Source organism: Gymnoscopelus microlampas (assembly GCF_963454915.1).
Source record: "Gymnoscopelus microlampas genome assembly, chromosome: 16".
NCBI lineage: Eukaryota > Metazoa > Chordata > Actinopteri > Myctophiformes > Myctophidae > Gymnoscopelus > Gymnoscopelus microlampas.
This window is the reverse complement of record NC_139953.1, coordinates 42,599,854-42,625,209: the sequence shown is the minus strand read 5'-3', so window position 1 is coordinate 42,625,209 and position 25,356 is coordinate 42,599,854. Positions and strand designations below refer to the sequence as shown.

The window sequence follows — 25,356 nt, the reverse complement described above, 5'->3', positions numbered from 1 at the left end:
AATAATTGTAGTAGTGGAGTAAAAGTACACTATTTGCCTTTGCAGGCGTTGTGGAGTAGTAAGTGAAAGTGCACTAATACTCCAGTACAGTAAAAAGAAAACACTTCATCATTTTCCCCAAGATTCTATGGAACCCAAGCGGGATTCGTACCCCGTCCTCTCACCTTTCAGACACATCGGACTAACCGCTATGCTATCAGTTCAGTTGACAAAATGGCTGTATGTGATGACAAGACAGTACACACAGAATGGGGCATCTAACTTCCATCTGAAGCAGTGCTATGTTACTTGAGTAAAAGTACAAAGGTATTGGCATCAAAATATACTTAAAGTACCAAAAGCTAATGTTCTACAATGTTTGAAAGTAGCCGATCTAGCTTGTAGATCGGCTATTTTCAAATGGCTGTGGTATAACATAGGGCTAAAGTGGTTAATATGTATGTTTTATTATATAACAATTGATATCTGCAGAGTAACTAAAGTTCTCAAATAATTGTAGTAGTGGAGTAAAAGTACACTATTTGCCTTTGCAGGCGTTGTGGAGTAGTAAGTGAAAGTGCACTAATACTCCAGTACAGTAAAAAGAAAACACTTCATCATTTTCCCCAAGATTCTATGGAACCCAAGCGGGATTCGTACCCCGTCCTCTCACCTTTCAGACACATCTGACTAACCGCTATGCTATCAGTTCAGTTGACAAAATGGCTGTATGTGATGAGAAGACACTACACACAGAATGGGGCATCTAACTTCCAGCTGAACTAAAAAACAACAACAACATCAATGACCCAAAAAAATGAAGATTAACCATCCAATTCATACTTGATCATTTTTCCCCTTTGTTTTAATGTTGTTCGAGCAAACAGATGTTTAAAATCATCTTCTTCTGTTGGCCTTTTCCTGTGAGTTCAAATTAAATAACTTCTGTAACTGTTTTGGCAACCTTTGTTGCCTGCTTTGTACACGACTAATAATGTTCGTAGCTCAATTAAATCCATTATTTTCAACAAACCTGATAAAATAAAAAGTCTGTTAGTATGTGCTCTGAAATCCTCTTTGTAAATAATTCCAGACATTTGAGGTAAGGGGGGAGGGGATCTTGTAGTGAATTGATCTAATGTACCAAGCCAAAACAGGTTATGCTAATGCACAGGCTGTCTGATCTCACAAGAACATGGGCTTCACAGTGAAACACATCACAGCAAATGAATACAGTACAGTATTGTCCTGCTTTAAGACATTTTATTCAAGAGGCACTGCATAAAAAAGTGTCATACAATACACAAGTAAGTACAGTGGCATAAAAAAACATCATACTGTATTAATTGCAGTCAGTCAATGTCACCTTGCAAAACGCAATGAAAAAAATATATAGGTATATATATTTAGGTCTTTGTCAACCATGTTGGGATACTCTCTGCTCTATTGCATGCTTTCTGTCGTTCAGCTGTGTCTCTCTGACACACAACAGAGAGAGAGGGGGGGCTTGAGCTAGTGCAGAGACAGAGAGCATTGCTTCACAGAGAGACACAGCTGAACGACAGAAAGCATGCAATAGAGCAGAGAGTATCCCAACATGGTTGACAAAGACCTAAATATATATACCTATATATTTTTTTCATTGCGTTTTGCAAGGTGACATTGACTGACTGCAATTAATACACTTTTTTTATGCAGTGCCTCTTGAATAAAATGTCTTAAAGCAGGACAATACTGTACTGTATTCATTTGCTGTGATGTGTTTCACCGTGAAGCCCATGTTCTTGTGAGATCAGACAGCCTGTGCATTAGCATAACCTGTTTTGGCTTGGTACATTAGATCAATTCACTACAAGATCCCCTCCCCCCTTACCTCAAATGTCTGGAATTATTTACAAAGAGGATTTCAGAGCACATACTAACAGACTTTTTATTTTATCAGGTTTGTTGAAAATAATGGATTTAATTGAGCTACGAACATTATTAGTCGTGTACAAAGCAGGCAACAAAGGTTGCCAAAACAGTTACAGAAGTTATTTAATTTGAACTCACAGGAAGAGGCCAACAGAAGAAGATGATTTTAAACATCTGTTTGCTCGAACAACATTAAAACAAAGGGGGAAAATGATCAAGTATGAATTGGATGGTTAATCTTCATTTTTTTTGGTCATTGATGTTGTTGTTGTTTTTTAGTTCAGCTGGAAGTTAGATGCCCCATTCTGTGTGTAGTGTCTTCTCATCACATACAGCCATTTTGTCAACTGAACTGATAGCATAGCGGTTAGTCAGATGTGTCTGAAAGGTGAGAGGACGGGGTACGAATCCCGCTTGGGTTCCATAGAATCTTGGGGAAAATGATGAAGTGTTTTCTTTTTACTGTACTGGAGTATTAGTGCACTTTCACTTACTACTCCACAACGCCTGCAAAGGCAAATAGTGTACTTTTACTCCACTACTACAATTATTTGAGAACTTTAGTTACTCTGCAGATATCAATTGTTATATAATAAAACATACATATTAACCACTTTAGCCCTATGTTATACCACAGCCATTTGAAAATAGCCGATCTACAAGCTAGATCGGCTACTTTCAAACATTGTAGAACATTAGCTTTTGGTACTTTAAGTATATTTTGATGCCAATACCTTTGTACTTTTACTCAAGTAACATAGCACTGCTTCAGATGGAAGTTAGATGCCCCATTCTGTGTGTAGTGTCTTCTCATCACATACAGCCATTTTGTCAACTGAACTGATAGCATAGCGGTTAGTCCGATGTGTCTGAAAGGTGAGAGGACGGGGTACGAATCCCGCTTGGGTTCCATAGAATCTTGGGGAAAATGATGAAGTGTTTTCTTTTTACTGTACTGGAGTATTAGTGCACTTTCACTTACTACTCCACAACGCCTGCAAAGGCAAATAGTGTACTTTTACTCCACTACTACAATTATTTGAAAACTTTAGTTACTCTGCAGATATAAATTGTTATATAATAAAACATACATATTAACCACTTTAGCCCTATGTTATACCACAGCCATTTGAAAATAGCCAATCTACAAGCTAGATCGGCTACTTTCAAACATTGTAGAACATTAGCTTTTGGTAAGTATATTTAAAAATAAGTAAATATAAAATAGAGTATTTTTATATTGTGGTATTGCTACTTTTACTTAAGTAAAATGTCTGTGCACTTCTTCCACCATGAAACACAGTTGTGTTTAAAGAAATAATTGCTACTTTCAATTCATCCTAAGGACTCATTCCCTTATTTTCTATGTTTACAAAAAATAAAAATAACATTAACTTTAAATGCATTCACCCTTCCCCTGTTGCTAATACTGTACTGTAGAGCTCATGAACTCACATGTGCCACATGGTGGCCGTTCAGCCACACTACACCTTAAAAAAAGGTGTCAAATGCGGCACCACCAAGTAGTAGTGGCACCTCTGTGGCACCACAGAGGCACTCAGATGGTATTACTGCCATTCTCAAGTGCTAACCACTGTACTTAGCGCCAGCCACGGCAATTTAGCAAATGAATGCAACAGCCGTCAGAGAAAGATCAAACGTGGAACGGAATCGGATTTAGGGGCGGGGGGATACTTATATTGAAGGTGGGGATATTTGATTCAACTTCTAGGTGAATTGATGCAATCCCCCCCCAAGTGGATGCTTAGTGTATAAGGGGCTCCATTGTGTTGCCAGGGGGTGTCGTATACATATATATATAATATATAGGCTACTGTATAATTTACACGACACCAAATGTGATATCAATACGGCGTACACATAAACATGCTACATACAGCCTTAATGTATAGGGGGCTCCATTGTGTTGTGCGGGGTGTCGTGTAGATGCTGTATATTTTATATATAGGCTACTGTATAATTTACGCCACACCAAATGTGATATCAATACTGTAACACTGTAAACATGCTAACAGCCTTCAGGTGAGATACGGGATGTGGGTGTCATCATTTGCTGAACGGAGCGCCTTTTGTGGCCGTGTTTCATTTACGCGGGTCGCGGGGTTAATAAGCCATATTGGTGATATATATATATATATATATATAGGCCGTTCCCTGTGATGGAATATTTGGCTCCGGGATGCAATTTACTGTCAGGACATTTCCCTGTCCCTCTCAGCTCTCTCCTGTCCCCAGAGAGCTGGTGACCTCGGGGACACCTGGGGTATATTCGATCTACAATAACTAGCTGCATCTATCTGCTGCTGCTGGGGCTGATGTCTATTTACAGTCAGAGAGAGGCCATCGCAACCATGCTAGAAATGGAGTGGTGGAAAGTACACCTGTACTGACAGTGGAGGAAAAAGCACTACATTTTTTTTTTACTGAAGAAACCTCTCATCTCCATATTCAAACTTTTTTTGTTTTTTCAAAAATGAACGCCCTACTTGATCACACTACAGTGTCACACATAAGTAGCATTAGCATAGCATAAGTAGCTATAATAGCATAAGTAGTTATAATGGCATAAGTAGCTATAATAGCATAAGTAGCTATAATAGCATAAGTAGTTATAATAGCATAAGTAGAAAAAGTATCTGCAAGCTCGAAACGACATGTTTCGAGCTTGTAGATCTTCTACTTTTGGATGTAAACCCTGAAAAGCAGGCTAACCGTTTTGGACATAATGAGGTTTCCACCCGACAGTGACAGTGATTTTCATTCTTTGAAAGCGTTTCCAACCCGACAGAAGGCATTTACAATGATGACCGGGGCCATGTGGTGAGAACGTTACGAGGTGATAAAATAAAACAATACATTACATAAAGTGCAACCAGGTGCACTACAGTGAGATGCTGTAGTAGCAGGACATGCATACACACAACCAACCAACCAAGCAAGAATAGAAGTAAATGGTCAAAGGGAGCGGGCTCCAGAATTGAGACTTGAGGGACTCCTAAAAGCTATAGGGGGCAAGAAAGACATAACCTTACACTGTTACAGCGACCCAAACGTTTTAGCTCGAGACCCAAAAGTTCACCCCCGGACCCAAAACGAGTGAAAATAGCAGATCTACAAGTTCACAACGTGTCTGCTATTTTCGCTTCTTCTTAAAAGACAAAAAAAAGGCTTTTCTTGGATTTGTATGAATTTCTTTTGAAAAATGTTTTTTTTTTTTTGTATAGGAAACGAAAGAAAGGGGATATTTACTTGCGACCCATAAAAATGGGTCCGCGAGATGAAAATGGGTCCCGACCCACTGTTTGGGAAATAGTGACGGTCGGACAGCGATCAGAAAAGTATCCACTGAACCAGTTGACAGAATGTGTAGAGATGCGAACATTGTGGAACATTTGGAATAGTCTCGGAGTGGGTCTACTGCAGCGGTTCTCAAAGTGGGGTACCTTGAGGGTGCTCCAGGGGGTCCCTCCACAGCTAAATGTTTGATCGTTAGGAACCAAATGGACCCTTTACACAGGTCTGAACTCTGAGAGTGTCCAAATGAAATAGTATAAACATACTGCAAAATGAGAGCCTTGAGCGGTACTGTAAGTCACTGTATAATAATTACAGTAAAGAAAACAGAGTTTATAGCAGTGCATATGCCTGCTTGGAACATAATACAGTAGGAAGCCTTTTCAAAGCCCTCTGTAGTGTGTAAATAAACAACAATAAACTTGAGGAAAAAAACGAAAAAAATGTTAAAATATGTAGATATATGGTTTCTGTCTGACAGCGATGATATATATATATATACAGGGCTGTATAATGGCTTTAATATCAACGGTATGGCTGCTGTGAGCATCAACAATGGCCAGCTGCGTGCTGGTAATTGGCTTTTTCCTTGCACATTACACAGTGAGAGGATATCCTATACATTATGGCGTGTAGTACCACTGCAACTCGGCACCGCACGCCGTTCTTCTATCCATTTTCAAATTAACATTTGGCCCCGCTTTATGTGAATATACTGAGAGGCGAAGTTTTTGAGGCGACACACCTAATTAGCTCTTTGTGTTACTTATAATGTCAGTGGCATTCTCCATTTCCTAAATACCATTGTGTTGTTGTGAACAGGGATGTTCTAGTCACAGTTCAGATGTAAAGGCAATAATAAAACATCCTCTCGGCTGAATTCCCTCTCTAATAAAGCGTGCTGCTGCTGCCCTTTTAGGGTTAACTAACGTGCGTGCGTGAGTGCGTGCCTGCGTGCGTGCGCACGCAGGATAGCCTGCACATGTACTCGACTACTGCAGTGGTTTTCAAACTTTTTGTACACCCTCAAGTTACGAGCTATGTTTGCTATTTTTGCTATTTCTATTTTATTTCTCATTAAAATAAGTTTAAAAATATATAAAATCCAAACAAAATTTGAAAACAAATATTGAGATTTTTATTAACGCTGATTAACAATGGTTATACCATGCTAACTTTCCAGGAGTAGAAAGCCTGCCGTTTCTATTTGCTTGGATTCCCCATCGATGATGTCACTGGCAGGCGGATTTCTGAACTGACCACAGCCCTCCTCTGAGACACAGACCAAGTAGATCTTTTTTTTTTTACCATATCATGAGCAGTAGTGGGGACCGATTATATGAAAACAGGTTGAAAATGGATGAAGTGGTCCTTTAAGCCTAAAATCGGAGCTCTTCTCCCACCACTGTATGCATGTTTATTGTGTAGCATGTAGTTCATCACCCTACTCGTCCATCCATGTTGTTCAGAGGGCTCTGAAATGCTAATGAAACCACCAGAGCCTCAGCCCTGGTGGGAGGGTGGGTGGTCTTGCATGTTTAGGGGTGCAGGGTTCAAACAGAGGGGTCCCTGTACCGGCACCGCCACGGGAACGTTTTGGGAGCACGTTAGGTTAAGGTTTTGTATAATGACAACGTGACACTCCTGCCACCGCTAGCGCAGCTTTAGCCCTGAACCCCTTCTGGTAGGTACACCAGAGAGTCACATGTCCTGAATTATTCATGGGGCGGTTTGTGCATCATGTCCTGGTTCTTCACTTGAACACAAACAACCTCCAGCTGTCAGATGGATGGAGGGAAAACCCACTCACTCACTCACTCACTCCTGCGTGTCTGTTTTTTTTTTTTGTGTAGCTCATCTTTTTTAACCTAAAACCAGTGGGTGTCAAACTTTTGTTTTTATGTCATGGAGCGCCAAACTTTGGTGGCGGATTGCCCGTTTTGAAAATGTTTTGTGCCAGAGACCCCCATACAAAATGTTAGTTGTTTTAATGTTTCAAAAACATAAAACGTTTTGTCAATTTCCACAAGTGCAGATCTACAATATGATGGCTGAGTATTTAAGGCACGGAGGCCGGATACAGGCTCTGATGCAGCCTGACAGCGAGTCCCAGGTTCGATTCCCCCACACTCCTCGATTCTTTCCCCCTTTCCTGTCACGTTTCCTGTCACTTTGCTATTGAAACAAGGCACAAAACCTCCCAAAATATACAAAAAAATAAAAGAAGACAATAGCAGATCTACTACAAGCTCACAAAGTGTTGCATTGTAACATCTGTATATGCGGTATATAGGTTTAAAGTAGTTAGACTGATTTTGATGCTATATTAACTCATTTAGCTGCACGGGACCTGCTGGAACCGCTTCCAATGACCCCTGGGGGTCCCCGGACCCCACTTTGAGAACCCACTGACCTAAACCAAACCCACACCCCCATAGCTCTCGCTCTCTCTCACTCTCTCTCTCTCTCTCTTACCAGGGGCGTCACGGCCATTCACTATGCGTACGACACGACACCCTCACTCACATAGATCCGTGATTTCATACCCCCCACTTTTTGAAAAAATAAAAAATAAAAAAACAAGAATTAATTTTTATTTCTTTGATAATAAATCGGTAAAATCAGGCAAAAATAAGAATTAAATAACCTAACCCTAACACCAAAATAAAGTAACCAAAACACACCAAAAAACTAACAAAATCCGCCCAAAAAACGCAACATTTTGAAAATACAAAATGTGTTTTGATTTGATAGTTACAAATGTTTTTCACAATTTTTCAAAAATAGCAGATATACAAGCTCATAGCGCGGCACCGAGTGCCGCGCTATGAGCTTATAGATCTGCTATTTTTTTTTAGCCAAACTGTAAAATAAGGGGTATAGTCCACCGAAAGTCCATCCCCCCCACCTTCTGAGAGCCTGTGACGTGCTCTCTCTCTCTCAGAGAGGATTAACCTAATGGCAAATAACTGGCTCTCTACGGCCACAGTCATTGGGCCTGGTTTGAGCGTAATTACTGGCAATTTAAGTTGCAATGCGGCTACGGAATCAATGGAGCAATGAAGTTAAATCTACACTTAAGTGTTGTGTATCAGAGTTAGTTTAAATTAATTTAGAGGCCAATGTCCTTGTTACCAATCCACGGTGAGCAACTGCAGTGCGGCGTGTGAACTGTGTTTACAGCATCGTGCACATTTCTCTATAACGCATCAAGACCGGGAACGCGTCTGTGTCATTTTAAGATTTCTTTGGCTATTCAAAAATAGCAGGTCTACAAGCTTATAGCGCGGCACCGAGTGCACTGTCTGAAACATTTTGCTATATAAGTGGTTCTCAAACGTGTTAATGTCAAGGACCCCCACAAATGATATTAATTTGGCCGTGGACCCCATCTCAAAATATTTTGTCCCAGGGACCCCCCAGAAGCAAGAAATTGAATATATATTCAAAGGTTTTTACAGATTTTAAAAAAATAGCTGATCTACAAGTTCATGAGCTTGTATATCTGCTATTTTTGAATAGCCAAAGAATAAAATATGGATAAAGTGGTTACACAGATCTGTTCCCGGTTTGAATGGGTTAATGGCTGCTAATCAGTGAGAAAGAGGGAGGCAACGATTTTTTTTCCAGGATTCCAATCGCCAAAACAGCAAAGGTAGCAGATCTACAAGCTCCAAACACGCAAAGCTTTTGTTTGACAATGTAGGCTGATCAAGAGGTTTCTGCCCGAAAGCAACAATATAGAGAAGTCGTTCTCAAAAGAGGGGGTCCATGCAGGGACCCTCTGAGTATGGGGGGGGTCCGCAAATGGACCCTTACATGTCTGTAACTCACTCTGAGAGTGTACAAACAGAATCATATGGACCCGGTTCCATACAAGCTCACAATGCATCGCAGGACGTCATGCTGTGAGCTTGTAGATCAGATATTTTGGGTGTGCGCATTTAAACTCAGGGTTTAGGGTCAGGGTTACAAATGGCAAAAAAAAAAAATTAAAAGAAAAGATCACTGTCTTAAAATGTATAGTAATACAAATGCGTGCGTGTGCATCCGTGAGTGTGTGTAGGTTGTTAGTGTTTCCGTGTGCAAGTGTCCATGTGTGTGTGTGTGTGTGTGTGTGTGTGTGTGTGTGTGTGTGTGTGTGTGTGTGTGTGTGTGTGTGTGTGTGTGTGTGTGTGTGTGTGTGTGTGTGTGTGTGTGTGTGTGTGTGTGTGTGTGTGTGTGTGTGTGCGTGTGTGTGTATGTGTGAGTGTGTGGGTGATGAATGTAGGGCCAGATGTCAGCAGGCCCCCCAGCGGTGTCTTCAAACCAACAACTTCCTCTCATTGACAGGGATGAGCCATTAATGAGGCCTGATGGAGGGGAGGAGGGGGGGGGGAGGGATTGATGAATCTCTTGCTCATGGTCTCCCACAGACACCAGTAGTGTGTGTCTCCTCTCCTCTCCTCCCATCTCCTCCTGTCCTATTCATCTCCCTTCACAGGCAGGCTGCACCAACCACCCAACCAACCATAACCAACCAACCAGTTATCTGATCCTGTGCTTCTTTTCGTGCCAAGGACCCCCAAATTGATATGTATCTGACATCGGACCCCCATCAGAGAATATGTTGTGCCAGCCAAGGGACCCCCAGAAGAGAAGATTTATGTTTATGTTTTTTTTTTTTTTATACAAAATAGCAAATGTACAAGCTTGTAGATTTCCTGGAACCCTCCCAAGGACCCCTGGGGGTCCCCGGACCCCACTTTGAGAACCAATGCCCTGATCAACATGCAGCCATGGGGAGCTATAAGCACCAGTGACATGATGGGAGCCCCCCCTCCTCTCTCTCTCTCCTGTCAATTGTGCGTGCCTTCACACTTTTGCAGACAGTGACTGACAGACAGACACAGACCCGACCGACGAGTTTCATGTTGTGCACGCTATATACGCACATATACACCATACACCATCTCAACCAATCACAACGACTCACTGGTAACTTGTAAACAACTATATGAAAAACACCACAGGGCCTGGGTGCGTTCGCGTGTGCACGGTAAACATTTTATACGGCACACCCAGTCGGAACACTAAAGTGCCACGGAACCCCGGTTGAAAAACACAACCACGTTGGCTGACTTGTGACAAAACCCTGTTTGAGGAGTGTTATGCCATCCCCACAGCTAGTTTGTGACCAGGCTGGTGAGCAGCATGAGTTGGAGGTGCCAGGCAGGCTGTTGTGCCTGGGTGGGTATGGCTCTTCCACATGCTACTGAGTACTGTTTTGTTGAATGAATAAATAGTACAAATTGCCACTATGCCTTGTTTCCTGCTTGCCAAACAACACCACCAATAGTCAATAGCAAAATATTTGACAAATTCTTCACGGGCGCAACTGAGAGCTTAAAATGTTCAGCTCAACAAATATTAATGAATTAAGCCAATAAAGATTTTGAAAATAGCCGATCTACAAGTTCACAACGCGTTGCATCGCGACGCGTTGTGAGCTTGTAGATCTGCTATTTTCAAACATTTTAGTACTTTTACTTTTTGTACTTTAAGTACATTTTGATACCAATACTTTTGTACTTTTTACTGAAGTGAATTTTGAATTGCGGACTTTCACTTGTAACAGAGTATTTCTACAATGCAGTATCGATACTTTTACTTACGTTAGAAATGTGAGTACTTTTTCCACCACTGCTAGTGGGATATTCATTCATACAAAAAGTTATACAATGGAGATACAAGGTTTTTGCCCGACAGCAACAACAACATATTTAAACAATGGGAAGTCCAACGCAACACGTACGTGACTATATGCAAACCTGCAACGCTGATTAATCTCAGTCTACCAAACACCACACAGTGCACTGATGGACAGATGGTACAGGGTCATAATGCCACTGAAAAAAGTTTGTTGTGTGAAGTTTGTTGTTGTGTGCACCAACAAATCAATCCAAATAAATCAATACACAAACCAGAGTGCATGAGGTTCAGTGCATTATAATACCAGACTGCATTAAAACCCCAGCCTCCCCTTTGGTTCGCCTTTCACATTGATGCGTTTCTGAATTCCCCATGCTCCCCATGTCTTCAATTTTGACCGTATAAACACCAGAGGAGTCTTATTCATATATGAGAGCTTACTTATTGGATCCATAAATGCTTTCCAAATGCTCTCCATGATGGTAGCGGTGGAGCCTGCTTCACTCACTTTCAATAAAAGAGAAACGAGGAAGAGAGAGAGAGAGAGAGACCCCCCCCCCCAAAAAAAAACAGCAAGGCCAGATGGAGCGCAAATAGGAGAGAGAGATTACTTATTTTTTGATATTACACTATTTAGACTGATGATAGGTTCTTGTTTACCTATGATCCCAGATTACTATTTCTATGTATTTGATGTATTACCTCGTGTTCACCTTGATTACCGTAAATTGCTCTGGATTAAGAGCTTCTGATAAATGCCCTTAATTGTATTGTAATGAGAGAGAGAGAGAGAGAGAGTTAGAGAGAGAGAGAGAGAGAGACAGACATATTATGCTTAATTTATACTTTGTCGTACAACGTTGTTGCGCGCTGAAAATAGCCCATATACAAGCTCACAACGCGGTACCACAAAGTAGATACATCTGACTTCAGAGAGAGAGTGTCTGTGACCTTTCACAATGCCCCCTTCCCCCTCCTGCCTCGAGCCCCATAGGAGATGATATTATTAGTTATATCCAGCCTCAAAGCCTTAACTTATTTACAAAAACTCACAAGCCACCGGTCTAAGCACATTTATATATACCATGCTGACGCCTCACTATAGTGTTTGTTTGCAGCTGTATAAGGTCTGCAGGGATAGGAGTCTCTCCTCTACCAAACTTAAGCCATTCTATCCGGAAACGCATCTGTGTCATTTTAGATTTTTTTTGTTAGCTATAGCCCCTATAACCATTGTTTTATACTTTGGGCTACACAAAAATAGCAGATCTACAAGCTCACAGCGCAGCTTGTAGACCTGCTATTTATTTTTTTATCGTGAAAATGTGTGCAAATTTTTGAATATATATGTTTTGTTGAAACAATGTATTTCACTCAAATCTTTGCTTCTGGGGGTCCCTGGAACAACCCTTTTTCATATCAAGGACCCCCACATTTATATGTATTTGACCATCTCAAAATATTTTGTTCCAGGGACCCTCCCTCCCAGGAGCAAAGGTTTGAGTTAAAGATTTTCACTTTAAATGATATAGCCTATATTCAAAGAGTTGCACACATTTTCACGTTTTTATTTTTTTCCAAAATAGCAGATATACAAGCTCATAGCGCGGCACCAAGTGCCGCTATGTTTGCTATGTTTGCTATGTTTGCTATGTTTGCTATGTTTGCTGCTATGTTTGAAAAAAAAAAAGCCCAAAGTATAAAATAAAGACTAAAATCCAAAATGCCAGAGATGCGTTCCCGGTCTCAATGGGTTAATAAGGAAAACGTTTGCCCAAGCTCGCCTCCTGCTCTCTCCTCCCGATCGATTCGAAAGCTTATAGCGATGGCCACCTCTCTCTCCTTCTCCTTTTACCTACGGGGGGGGGGGGGGTCTTTTGCAATGTTTTCATTTAATTTCCACCGGCATTAATTCTGTTACGACACCTAATGTTTCACTGAAGTGACTGAAGGAGAGGGAGGTTTAGGGCTCTGCTGGGGAATTGACCGATCCACCGGTAGGCCATCTATCTGGAGGAAGATTGGCTCTATATCGACAGGGTTACAAAGTACAAAGTATAGCTATGGCACAGTGTTGAAATACTCTATTACTTACGAGGAAAAGTCCTGAGTTGAAACATTATTGCTTGAGTAACGGTAAAATCAGTCAAAACCTTTTTGTGTCAAGGACCCCCAAAATGATATGTATTAAATGATATAAAAAATACATAATTATTCAAACATTTTCAGACACAAAAATGTAAAAAAAAAATAACAAAAAGCTTGTATATCTGCTATTTTTGAATAGCCAATGCTAAAATCTAAAATGACAAAGATTCTTCTTCTTTTTTTATTATTCAAATAATATTAAAATAATGTATTCATTTATGCAGAAGGAACCCATTTTCCTTTTATTTCATTTTTTTCCCCAGCTTTGTCAAAATTGTTTGAAAACAGCCAGGCTTGTAGATTTTTTGAAATAGATGACGTGTAAAATAGATTTGAATTGGTTAATGTACGGTATGTTTTGTAATAATAATAAAACACTAAAACTAAATACTTTCCACCACCTACCTACTGTACAGAGTACAGTATCTACAGTAATACTGAAGACAAAACACACGCAGGCTCTAAAGAATGTGTATTGTCAGTGTTTAGTTTAGTTTTTTTCACATTGGGCCCCGGCGATATAATCTGTCATTGTCAAAGTGTGGTAAGTTAAAAAAGAAAAGTGAGGAAAAAGCAAACAAAACAATACTCCTAATGGCTAAAAAAAGATGACTACTGCGCTGCAATAAAGTATACATACTTACATGTTGTCAGAATACTTTTGGTATGAGTTTGTGTTGATGAAATAAATGTTAAACATTTAACTCGCTTGGCGCCTTATGCCTAATCTTATTAGCCATTATTATTTTTGAAACATTTAAAAATCCGCCGCTCGCAATGTGTCAATGTAAATCGGCTAGTTTTCTAAATAATACAAATATTGCCTAGTAAGATTAGGCAAGTTAAGGGCCTTGTTTTGGGGCAACTGAGGCATTATGGGTGAGTGGGTGAATTGACAATTTTCCAGACACTAAGTGCCATGAGGTTCCACACTCTCAGAGTTAAAATCAAATGGAAATGAGATTTTCCGGAGGGAGGGGCTTTGCAGGCTATATCAAACTGGGGATCCTTGAAATTAAAACGTTTGAGATTTACAGTTCTAACCCACATGTGACAATATTTAAATGCTTGGTGCATCATGACGTGCAAAGAATATTAAGGGCATGATATCCATAGTGGTGTCTCCGTCATAAAAGGCTTACAGCTAACAGTAGATTAGCTACAGTCGTAATAATAATAATACTATGTAATAATCTACTGGTCAGCTACGATAGATAATGGTTTCTGCCCAGCAGCAAGGAAATGTACCTCAGTCTAACCAGACACCAGAGTGCACTGATGGAGAGATGCTGCTGGGTCATGCCACTTTAAAGTTAGTTGTGTGCACCAAATCAATCCAAATAAACCAATACATAAACCAGAGAGCATGAGTTCAGTGCATTATAAACAGTGGTTCTCAAAGTGGGCGCCGGGGACAATGATGTCTGGCTCATCGCCAAACATCCTTAAACAGCTGTTTCCTGAAATGTTTTACCATTGAGCAAATAGATCCTGCCTGCTTGCTAAGGGGATACATTTAATCTTAGGTCAAAATTGTATTAACATACCATACAGATTGGACAAAATTACATTCTATTCCTTAAAAAAATAAGTTACACAGTGCCGCTTTGAATACAACATTGCACCGAAAATAAGTATTTGCTATTTTCCTCCCAAGATAATGTAACATCATCTGCTTCTGCCGGTTCTGTAGATGTGTTTGTTTGATGACTCTTTACCTCCTACTGTACACAAGTACAACGGTTTAGTCTCGGGAGAAAGTACGTTTTCCGAGACTATTCTTCCATGATACTGTTGAAAATGATCAGTGGTTCTCAAACCTTTTCATGTCAAAGACCCTAAAATTGATAGGTATTTGACCCCCCCCCCCCCATATTTTGCTAAGGCTCAGACAGCCAATGACGAGAATGACGAGAGTTTGTGTTTTCAGTGGCTTTACCCCCCTTTTAAAGGGATCGATCATTCTGGAGATAAATATTCTATGATTTTTCTGAGGTTAGTGAAAACACTCGAAAAATCGCTGGCAGAGGCTTAGCAAACAATGTTTTATTTCTGGCAGTCAAAGAGTTAAGCATTAGAGCCCAACCACTACCATGGCCGATAAAAAAAAGAGCAAAACACGCTGGTGTCCTCTAAGGCTTTGTGAAGATATCAAAACAATATTAATGCTGAATGAAACTTCTCTCCAGGCTGCTAGTACACACTGCGCGCTATATGAGTCACACAGTCAGTGGCAGGCCGCTAAATCTTCTGACAATTCTACCAAACAACACTGTTTCTTCATTTCAAATCTGTTTTTTTCTTGAGTTAAAAACATGCAAGTGGGCTAAGCGGGACTTGTGGGGTTGAATACTTAAGATCCTCACCGTTCAAAGTATAGCCCGGAGCCGCCGCGTATCGAGCAGAACTCGCAGGGTTGAAACGCAACGATTGCAGGTTAAAGAAAAATTTAGAAAACAAGCCTAACAGGTCTACCTTAACGGAGCCCAGTCCAGTGCTTAAAGGAGTTGATAAATGGCCATTCTAAAAAAAACTCAGCACTTTGAATAAAGTCCAGCGAGCGAGATATAAGAAAAACGTATGTGGCAGAGACACTGGGGGGGGGGGATGGGGGGAGGAGGAGGGAAGAACACATTCGCTGCACACTGTGCGAGAACAAGCGATTTAACAGAGGAGAAAAGGCACTTTGTGTGGTGTCGCTAACACCCAGGCCGTTGAATGCTAACGACTATCTTCCCTTGGCCAGATAGTGTTAACTATCACTGACTGGGGAGGAAATCACAGGGTATCGTATATCGTGGCTTGTTTTGGGAGAAATAATTCACTTTTTTTCCCCCTGTAGATATCAAATTGCTCAATCTTTGCATACGCGCTTAGTTGGTCTCTCTCCGGGTTCCGTACGGGTCTCTTATTTTCTCTATACTTCAAAAGAAAGATTACCAATAAAACAGTGGTGGGGGCTTCTTTCTTCCCGTTATCTGTGTGGACGGACTTATACAGGCTCCCCCAGCATGCACCACATTACCAATGCAGCATCCCACCCAATCTGTGGTCAGCCAGCCAGTCAGCCATGTGTGTGTGTGTGTGTGTGTGTGTGTCCATGTGTCCGTGTGTGTGTGTGTGTGTGTGTGTGTGTGTGTGTGTGTGTGTGTGTGTGTGTGTGTGTGTGTGTGTGTGTGTGTGTGTGTGCATCTATGTGTGGGTGGGTACTGGGTACACATACCAAGAGTCTTGAGCTAGAATAATGTTTTTGGCAGCCAAAGGCCTGCTGGGATTTGAGGTGTGTACGTGCGTATGTCTACAGTGTGTGTGTGTGTGTGTGTGTGTGTGTGTGTGTGTGTGTGTGTGTGTGTGTGTGTGTGTGTGTGTGTGTGTGTGTGTGTGTGTGCGTGCATGTGTGTCTGAGAGGGAAAATAGAAACAGCATCGTTTTTGGATTCATGTCCACACTTAATGCACGACCACGAGCGGCCATCAGCGGGGTCTCGACTCAGACGCGTGCACGCGGGGCGGGCGAAGGCTTACCGCTTAAGCGCTCCAGAACCCCGCCTCCCCTGCAGTGCATGCATGCGTGCGTCTCCGTCGGGTATAGGAAACCTCACATGTCCTAAACCTGTTACATTTCAAGATTCATTCAATTAAAAAGCATCAAAAGTAGCAGATCTACAAGCTCGAAACGCGTCGCTTCGCGACGCGTTTCGAGCTTGTAGATCTGCTACTTTTGAGCGACGCCGTAGCATGATCAAGCAGAGCGCTAATTTACGACAAAAACACAAAAAAGATAGAAAATGGAGATAGGAGGTTTCTGCAGTGTGGAGTGGCGTAGCGTACCGTGCCGTGTGACCTCCCGGGGGGGATCGACCCGCAGCGAGAGAGCCCGTGTTTGGCTTTATGTTCGCTCCACACACGCCACCGTTGAGTGAGTTCATGAATGAGCGCGCGGCGAGGCCAAACAGCCACAGCTTGATGGGGTTTGTTTAGCAGCGTCGCACTGGGGGAGCTTTGCTTTTCACCGCGCCGCCCCGGTCACCGCGGCAAAGCGGCACTTCCTTGTCTCCCCCCTCTACCCCTCCCTCGCTCGCTCACTCACTCGCTCCTCGCCTCTCTAAACCGGCTAGACGTTGTGTGCAGAGTCAGAGAGGGAGGGGCAAGTAGAGGGTTTAAAGGACAACTTAGTTTTTTTTACAACCAAGTACATTTTTAATTCTGGCCTTTTACATGTAACAGAGTATTTCTATATTGCAGTATTGGTACTTTTACTTAAGTAAGACATATGAATACTTTTTACACCACTGCCCCTGAGCTGAGTAAAAAAATCAATTAAAAAAGTCTCTGTCGGGTGGAAACATCCTATGTCCAAAACGGATTCAAATAAAAAAATAGCAGATCTACAAGCTTGCGGAGCTGCTACTTTTGAGTGACACAGTGAGTAGTATGATCAGGTAGTTCATTTACGAGAAAAAATAAACACAAAAAGTTAAAATATGGAGATAAGAGGTTTCTGCCCAGACAACAGTGAAAACATATATATTGTGTATATACAGAGAGGAGGAGTAGGAAAGGGGGGGGGGGTCTGTGTGTGGGAGGAGGAGATGGGGGGTGGAGGAGAGGAGAGGAGATCTCAGGGGATCCCTATCGATTAGCGGGTTCATTTGGAGTCGGCAGATTCACGCTGGAAGGAACCCAGTTCAATAGCATGAGTTATGAGTCACACTGGAAGGGAAGACATAATTGTTAGTCGGTGCCGGAGCCCTCTCTCTCTCTCTCGCTCTCTCTCTCTCTCCTCTCTCTCTCTCTCTCTCTCTCTCTCTCTCTCTCTCTCCCTCTCTCCCTCTCTCTGAAGATGAATCCCCTGCTCACACAATGACTGCTCCTATGACCATTTGTTCTGCACATCATAACAGAGAACCGTACCATGCGTCATCCAACTAGTGGCGGGAAAAATAATGACGTTCATTTCAGTGAACGGACGATTTCGTTCATGTTCACGGCAACAATCTTTTGGCTCCGCCCCCTCAGCCAAAAGTACACCCTCTGTATGTCACTGATCACATGACCTCAATCAATCATCCAGTTCTTGGCAACATACAGTAGAAGGGGGGGACTTATTTCCACACAACAGCTCTAAGGTGTATTAACACATTGTGTGCCAGAGGTTTATTAAAATATTGTACGTTGAGTGCCTGCATATCTTCCATCCACTTACGTTGATACGTTTCGTGCTGTAGAAGCCCCGACGCGGAAGAGCATGTAAACAAAGTGTGCGTGCGAGACGGCGGAGGGTCCCGACTAACGCCTGGAACAATAATATTTCTAACGCGATCCTCCATTGCAGAGTGATCGCCGATCGAAAACGGCTCACTTCCACCACGTTAAAAAGAAATGGAGATATTAAGCTTTTAGTCAAGTTGTTAACATTGGAGCGGCCGACCGGAAGGATTTTTGACATGGATCCACATCCGGCCTCTCCTTCACTCCTTGGATGATCCCAAAGTTTCGTTAGAGCGCCCCACGTGGGCCCCACGTATAAAAAAAAATGGGTCAAAAACGGTCCGGACCGTTTATGACACACAATGTGTTAAAGATGGGTGCATTTCTCCTTTCCGACATGTCGCCTTTCCAACGTTGACGAACCCTATACCTAACCCTAACCCTAACCCTAACCGCACGCGGAAGCCACTAGTCGGAGTGGTGAGATGTCGGAATGGAGAGTGAACACCGTTAAAGATATAGTTCAATGTTGAAAATGAGTGGTATTCCCCTTTAACAAGAGCTTGTGACAAAATAATAACTTGGATCATTTGGAACACAGGTTATGTTTCTCCATTTCCTGCAAATTAACAATTTTGGATATACAAGGTTTCTAACCGATAGCGACAATATTATACCATATTATATTACATGTAATATTATATCACATTATATTATTATCATATTACATTATATATAGTTTCTTCCGTCCTCTGCACAGATCAGATAATATATGTAGACAGAGATCTATGTTCGCCCCGGCCCTTAAGTGCGTTTGGATGTAAATGACTCGGCTGTGATGAATGGCCGCAATCCTGGCCCCGGTGAGCTTTATCCGGGGCCCCGGTTTGAGCCCGGGACAGAGTGAATCAGCACATTATGTGTACATTATGTAAATGTTTAGCCGGCGTGCTTAACCCATTAAGACCGGGAACGCATCTATCTGTGTGTCATTTTTAGATTTCTTTGGCTATTCAAAAAATAGCAGATATACAAGCTCATAGCACGGCACCGAGTGCCGCGCTATGAGCTTGTAGATCTGCTATTTTTTTTTTTATCGTGAAAATGTGTGCAAATCTTTAGTTTGAATATAAATATACTTTTTTAAACGAAAAGTTTTTAACTCAAATCTTTGCTTCTGGGGATTTTACAAATGTCTAACAGTTTATTTTCCCTAAAGTTTTTTTAAATTGATTTTTTACTTATGTTGCTATATTATCAATGATTTTCAAACTTTTTTCATGTCAAGGACCCCCAAAATAATATCTATTTGTCCGCGGACCCCCTCCCATCTAAGAATATTTTGTTCCAGGGACCCCTAGAAGCAAAGATTTGAGTTGAAAATAAAAGATTTGCAAAAATGCTTTTTTTTTTCTAAAAATAGCAGATCTACAAGCTCATAGCGCGGCACTCGGTGCCGCGCTATGAGCTTGTAGATCTGCTATTTCCGAATAGCTCAAAGAAATCTAAAAATGACACGCAGATGCTGCGTTCCCGGTCTTAAAGGGTTAATGGAGGTAAAGGCGGTTCATGACTGCCCATTACTCTTTCAAGGACTTTTTCTCCTGGGGGGGGGGGGGGGGGGGAGCGGGGGCCGTAGTAATCAGAGAGAGTTGAATGGGTCTGTCTACCCCCGTCCGCCCCTCCCTCCCTCCCTCCCTCCCTCTCCTCTATCCCTGGTCTCTAACCCATCACAAAGTCATCATCTATGTAGCCCTGCTGTTCCCAGCCTGACTCATCTGCGAAGAGAAGAAAAGCCTGGTCACGACCATAGACTGTGAAAACATATGGACAGCGTTACGCCCATAGACTTTACAGACCGTAAATGAAGCCTATTTTTCTATATCCGGTCCGAAAAATGGACTCGGAAATTATTGCTATTGGTTGGGACCAGAGCGGGGGGTGGGAATGAATACTATTGGTTGTGTAGCTTGTCAATCAAAATCATCACAAGGTAGCCACGCCCCTCCTACAGCATACACTACTTTATCATCAATTTTAAAAATGAATGGGACCATAATTTACCAAAACACATGTCATGGTGTTTGAAAGGAGACTTTAAACTAGCGACTGGAAGCATATAGTATTTATGACAATGTTTATTAAGGTAATACAATCAAGTGTAAAGTTCGGCAAAAACCCATCCACTTGAATGGAGCCTAATTGCTTCTGCCACCAGCAAGGGTGAAACAGCGAGACTACAGGCCATTCACATCGTCGTACGTATTTCCGCCGGAAACAATATTTTTCGACCAATCACCACACTCTTTTCATTCACTGGGAATGTAAACAGATTTGTAAAGCATCAACGTCATTTGCTTGGGCGGTACTTCCGCCAAATTCCGGTAGTTCCGTTTAGACACTCAACCGGCTAGGTCTTGCACAGCTTGTCATCTATGCAGGTCAGCTCTGCACAGCAGGTTAGCGTATTCCAAGTTTATATTACATATACTGTTGCTGTCGGGCAGAAACCTCTTATCTCCATATTCTAACCTTTTCTGTTTTTTTCGTAATTAATGCTACTCGATCATACTACAGCGTCACACTATAAAGCACCAAAAGTAGCAGATCTACAAGCTTGAAACGCGGAGCAAAACGCGGCACGAAACGCCGCGTTTTGAGCTTGTAGATCTGTTACTTTTGCTACGTTTGAATTTCAATCCTGAAAAGTAACAGTTTTGTACATATGAGTGTACAGTATATGCATATACACTCATGACCAGATTAAAAAAGAAAAAATATTGTTTATTATTATTATCTAGACTTCAAACGAGTCATAGAACGGTAATTATTCAAGTAAAAGGAACTCATTATCTAATGGAGATCCGAAGCCGAGCTATTATTATTAATCCATTGACATGGACGTGGAAGCAACCAAGCGTGGTCATTTAAACAAACATGAAGTCGAGGGTCTTTTCATTACCATGGGACGGGTCAGGGAGATTTCAATTTCAGATTGAAGGGAGAAGCTTTATTGTCAGGGTGATGGAATGGGAGGGCTAAAGGACAGACTTTGAGAGCCTGCAAAGTGCCGCAATAACTATTTTCCATCATCATCGATGTCGAATGTCAAAGGCGGGAGTCATAAAAAACAACAACAACAACCCCAAGAGTTGATGGCTGCTATCAATATACTGTAGGAAACAAGACCAAGAAAACATTACTGTCCATCAATTTGGACAGCAAGAGAGTCTTGGACATAATATTCTAACGGGCAATCGGTTGGCTGGCACAGCGGGTAAAGTGCCCGTCCACCATCATCACGACGGCCTGGACGAGCATCTATATCAGTCGGTTCAGCTGAGTTTAGGCACCTGCAATGGTTCTATAGCACCATTTGACAAAGGTCATACATAGTAAGATTGGTGCTATAGAGCAGGGGTCTTCAAGCAGGGACCCCCACTACATATTGGGGCGGCAGTGGCTCAGGGGTAGAGTGGCCGGTAGAGCGGCCGGATGGGAATCGCAAGGTTCCCAGTTCGATCCCGGGCTCCCCCAGAGTTAGTGTCAAGTGTTCTTGAGCAAGAGGCTGAACCCCTAATTGCTCCCGATGAGCAGGTTGGTGCCTTGCATGGTTTCCTCTGATCTGTGTGTGAATGTGTGAATGTTTAAGATTAAACCTTTTCATGGATTCCATAGATGGCTTAATAGATTTGTTTGCACTATATCATGAGCGTATGCTGGATTCATGTTAATGTGTATTTTCAGACATTTAACCACGTAAACCCTTAATACCTAGTAAATTTGACTTATGTGGATCTGTACTTGGTCTGCTCTTTTTTCCCCTCCACACCAAACCTCGCCGAAAGGAGCCGATGTACAAGCAACGCCTCACAACGCCTCACAGTGCAAGGCGTTGTGAGCTTGTACATCGACTATTTTTGGCAAATGGTCCCCCCTGAATAGGGATGCAAGGTTCAAGTGCTTAATAAAAATAACAATAATGCAAATACTGTATCCTATCACACAAAGATTTGGCGGCCCCACTGTAGTAACTCTATCGACCCCCTAGGGGTCCCGGACCCCCTGTTGAAGACACCTGCTATAGAGCACCAAAAGAGGTCCCCCACTGTGATAACGAGCCAAATAACCACTTTTAGTGCTATTTAGCACCGTTTTTGGTTTAGTGTGAATGTCTAGAGACAATTGTATTATATTCTCTACAAACAGTCAAACAGTAAACACCCAAGAATAGCTTTTCTTGGAGGTATTTTTTTTGTTTTGCTCCAGTACTAAGCTGGATGGGAAAGAAGAGAAGAATCCATTCTTACACACTTTCTCTGTTCACTCTCTGCCACAAAACAAAGGATAACAACTTTACAAGTGTGTAGTAGTGTTGTTGTTAGTTCTTTTAGATCACTTTTAAAGGATTTTATGCTCTATTAAGTACAGTGAAGAGAGACGAGATGGAGAGGAGAGAGTGCCAAGGGTGATATTTTAGTCCAGAGCTACTGGAACGCAGCGAGTCAACAATTAAATGTGGGAACACCACTTAAGGCCTGATTTATAGTAATTTGTGCACCGGCAACTAAAAACAACTAAACAACGTCGCATTGCGACTTGGAGATCTGCTATTTCCGATGTGCGACAACACTCACTGCCGCACAATTAACGACTTAAACCATATGTACAGTATCGTCGGGCAGAAACATCACCATAGTTCAACTTGTAATGTTTAATTAATGCCCTATACGTCATAGTACAAGTGTGTCATACAGAAGGAGTGTAAATAGCCGATCTAGTAGTTCCCAACCAGTGTTGATTTCGTCGACTAAAACTATGACGAAAAATGCTTGTCGACTACCTTTTTTCACTGACGAAAACTAAATAAGAACTCAGTAAAAACTAAGCTATGATGACTAAAACTAACACTAAATATATTGACAATTTCGTCACAAATAAAAACTAGACTAAAATGTTGGGGAGTGAACTAGTGGAGAAGAGCTCCAGTAGAACTAAAAGACTATGCTTTATGCTCAGGTGTTGCGCTCTGAAAATAGCAGATCTACAGGCTCACAATGCACCGCGCTGCGACGTGTTGTGAGCTTGTAGATCGGCTATTTTCAGCATGCAACCAAGCGTAAAATCAGCCATTATGACGGCATCAAGGCACCACCAAAATACATTTTAGTCGACTAAATCATCTGTAGATTTAGTCGACTATAATCTTATGATTTATAGTCGACTAAAACTAGACTAGACTGGGTCTAGGGCGTTCATTTACGGAAAAACACAAAAACTAAATGTGGAGATAATAGGTTTCTGCCCGACAGCGACGATGTGTGTGTATGTGTGTGTGTGTGTGTGTGTGTGTGTGTGTGTGTGTGCGCGCGCACGTGCCTGTATGGACTAAAAGAGGTCAGCCAGGCTGAGCCATTATGCAACACATTGGTACCTCTGCTACTTAGTGCTCATTACGCAATCACAGCGTCACGGTTCAGTTAGTAAAAAAAAAAAGAAAACAGGGGCGGGGTGTTTAACCACTTAATACTTCTTTGTACGAAAATTGCCCAAAATAGCCGATATGCTGTTTTCGATATGCATCCCGTTTGTCAACAAGACAAACGGGATGCCAGGGATAGCGTGGTAAACATGCAAATTAACTTTTTTTATCGTCTCTGTCGGGTGGAACAGTCATATATCCAAAAACAACGATATACATGATCAAACGTATCAGGCATGTATACATTTCCCAAAAGGAAATACATAATATATAAAGCAGGGGTCTTCAACGTTTTCAGGCCAAGGAGCCCCTAGCTGAGGGAGAGATGAAGCAGGGACCCCCTCTATATTGTATAAAATTGTGTTTCAGATTCAACTGTTTTTTGTTCATTTGGTCTGCTCCTTTTTCCCTCTACACCTATACCTCTGTGCCGAAAATAGCAGATCTACAAGCTCACAACGCCTCGCAGCGCGAGGCGTTGTGAGCTTGTAGATCGGCTATTTTTTGGCTAAAGTTCTCCTCAGAAAAGGGATGCTAGGGTTTAAGTGGTTCAGGTAAAAAAAAAAATCATATCACTCAAAGATTTGGCGGACCCCCTGTAGTAACTCTGAGGACCTCCTAGCGGTCCCGGACCCCCTGTTGAAGACCCCTGATATATATGATCAAACGTATCAGGCATGTCTACATTTACCAAAAGGAAATACATAATATATAAAGTATATCATTCAGTCTGACCAGAAATTAGGGATATCAAAAGCAGAGGTCTGGATCCCCCCAATATACTGTATTGGGCAAGGGATATGGTTGGAGTTCCCGGTCAGGCACCCACCCACCCACCCGTGGAGAAGTGCCACCTCATCCCCCTCCTCTCTGCCTTTACAGTACGCTCTCCTCTTCTATACGTAAATAAATAAAAGCCTATTAAAATAACGTTTAGAGGCTGATTCATTACGTTGAGGTTTTTATCTAACGTAGCGTTTTAAAGTGCTACTTGCGTCTGGGCCTCGTGTTGTTACCGTGGCCTTCATTAGTTTTGTGTTGCGTACGTTTGTGCAACATCCAGCCGAAGCTTCATCGCTCCGTTTCCTCCTGAGAAGCGTTATGGACGACCCCCCCCCTGGGAAGGGGGAAGGGAGGGTATTTTAGGGGGGGGGAGTGTAATTGATGGGCTACTTGCTGTACATGTTTATTTTTAGTGCTTTTTTTGCAGCCTTGGTTTTTAATTAGCATTAAAAAAAAAGTGTGTTCAGGAGGAGACGGGGCCACACAACAACAACAACAACACCACCACTACAGTACAGTACCACCTTGTGTTGTGTTCCGCTGTCTCTTTATGTTGATCACAGTCATCCATAACAATCCATTCACGCCTCGGAAATTAAACGGCAGTTTAGTGGTCATGGAGAACGAAAAGGTATAGCCTGTTCTGCATAACCAGTGGTGGAAAAAGTACTCACATTTTGTGCTTAAGTAAAAGTATCAATACTGCAATGTAGAAATACTCTGTTATACTCTATATGACATGCCCAGAATAGGAGCGCTAGGGGTCATGTGTTTTTTGAAGTGTGATATACATATAAATAAATGCATCATAATCCGTCCTTTTTTTTGTTTCCA

At 41.9% G+C, this 25,356-nt stretch overlaps 1 protein-coding gene across 1 annotated transcript in view; it reads right to left on the bottom strand.

Annotated features, from left to right (window-relative positions):
* LOC311062689 (MAM domain-containing glycosylphosphatidylinositol anchor protein 2) overlaps positions 1–25,356 on the bottom strand; it is a gene marked incomplete at both ends in the record, with an annotated part of 584,351 nt that overhangs the window by 300,585 nt on the left and 258,410 nt on the right.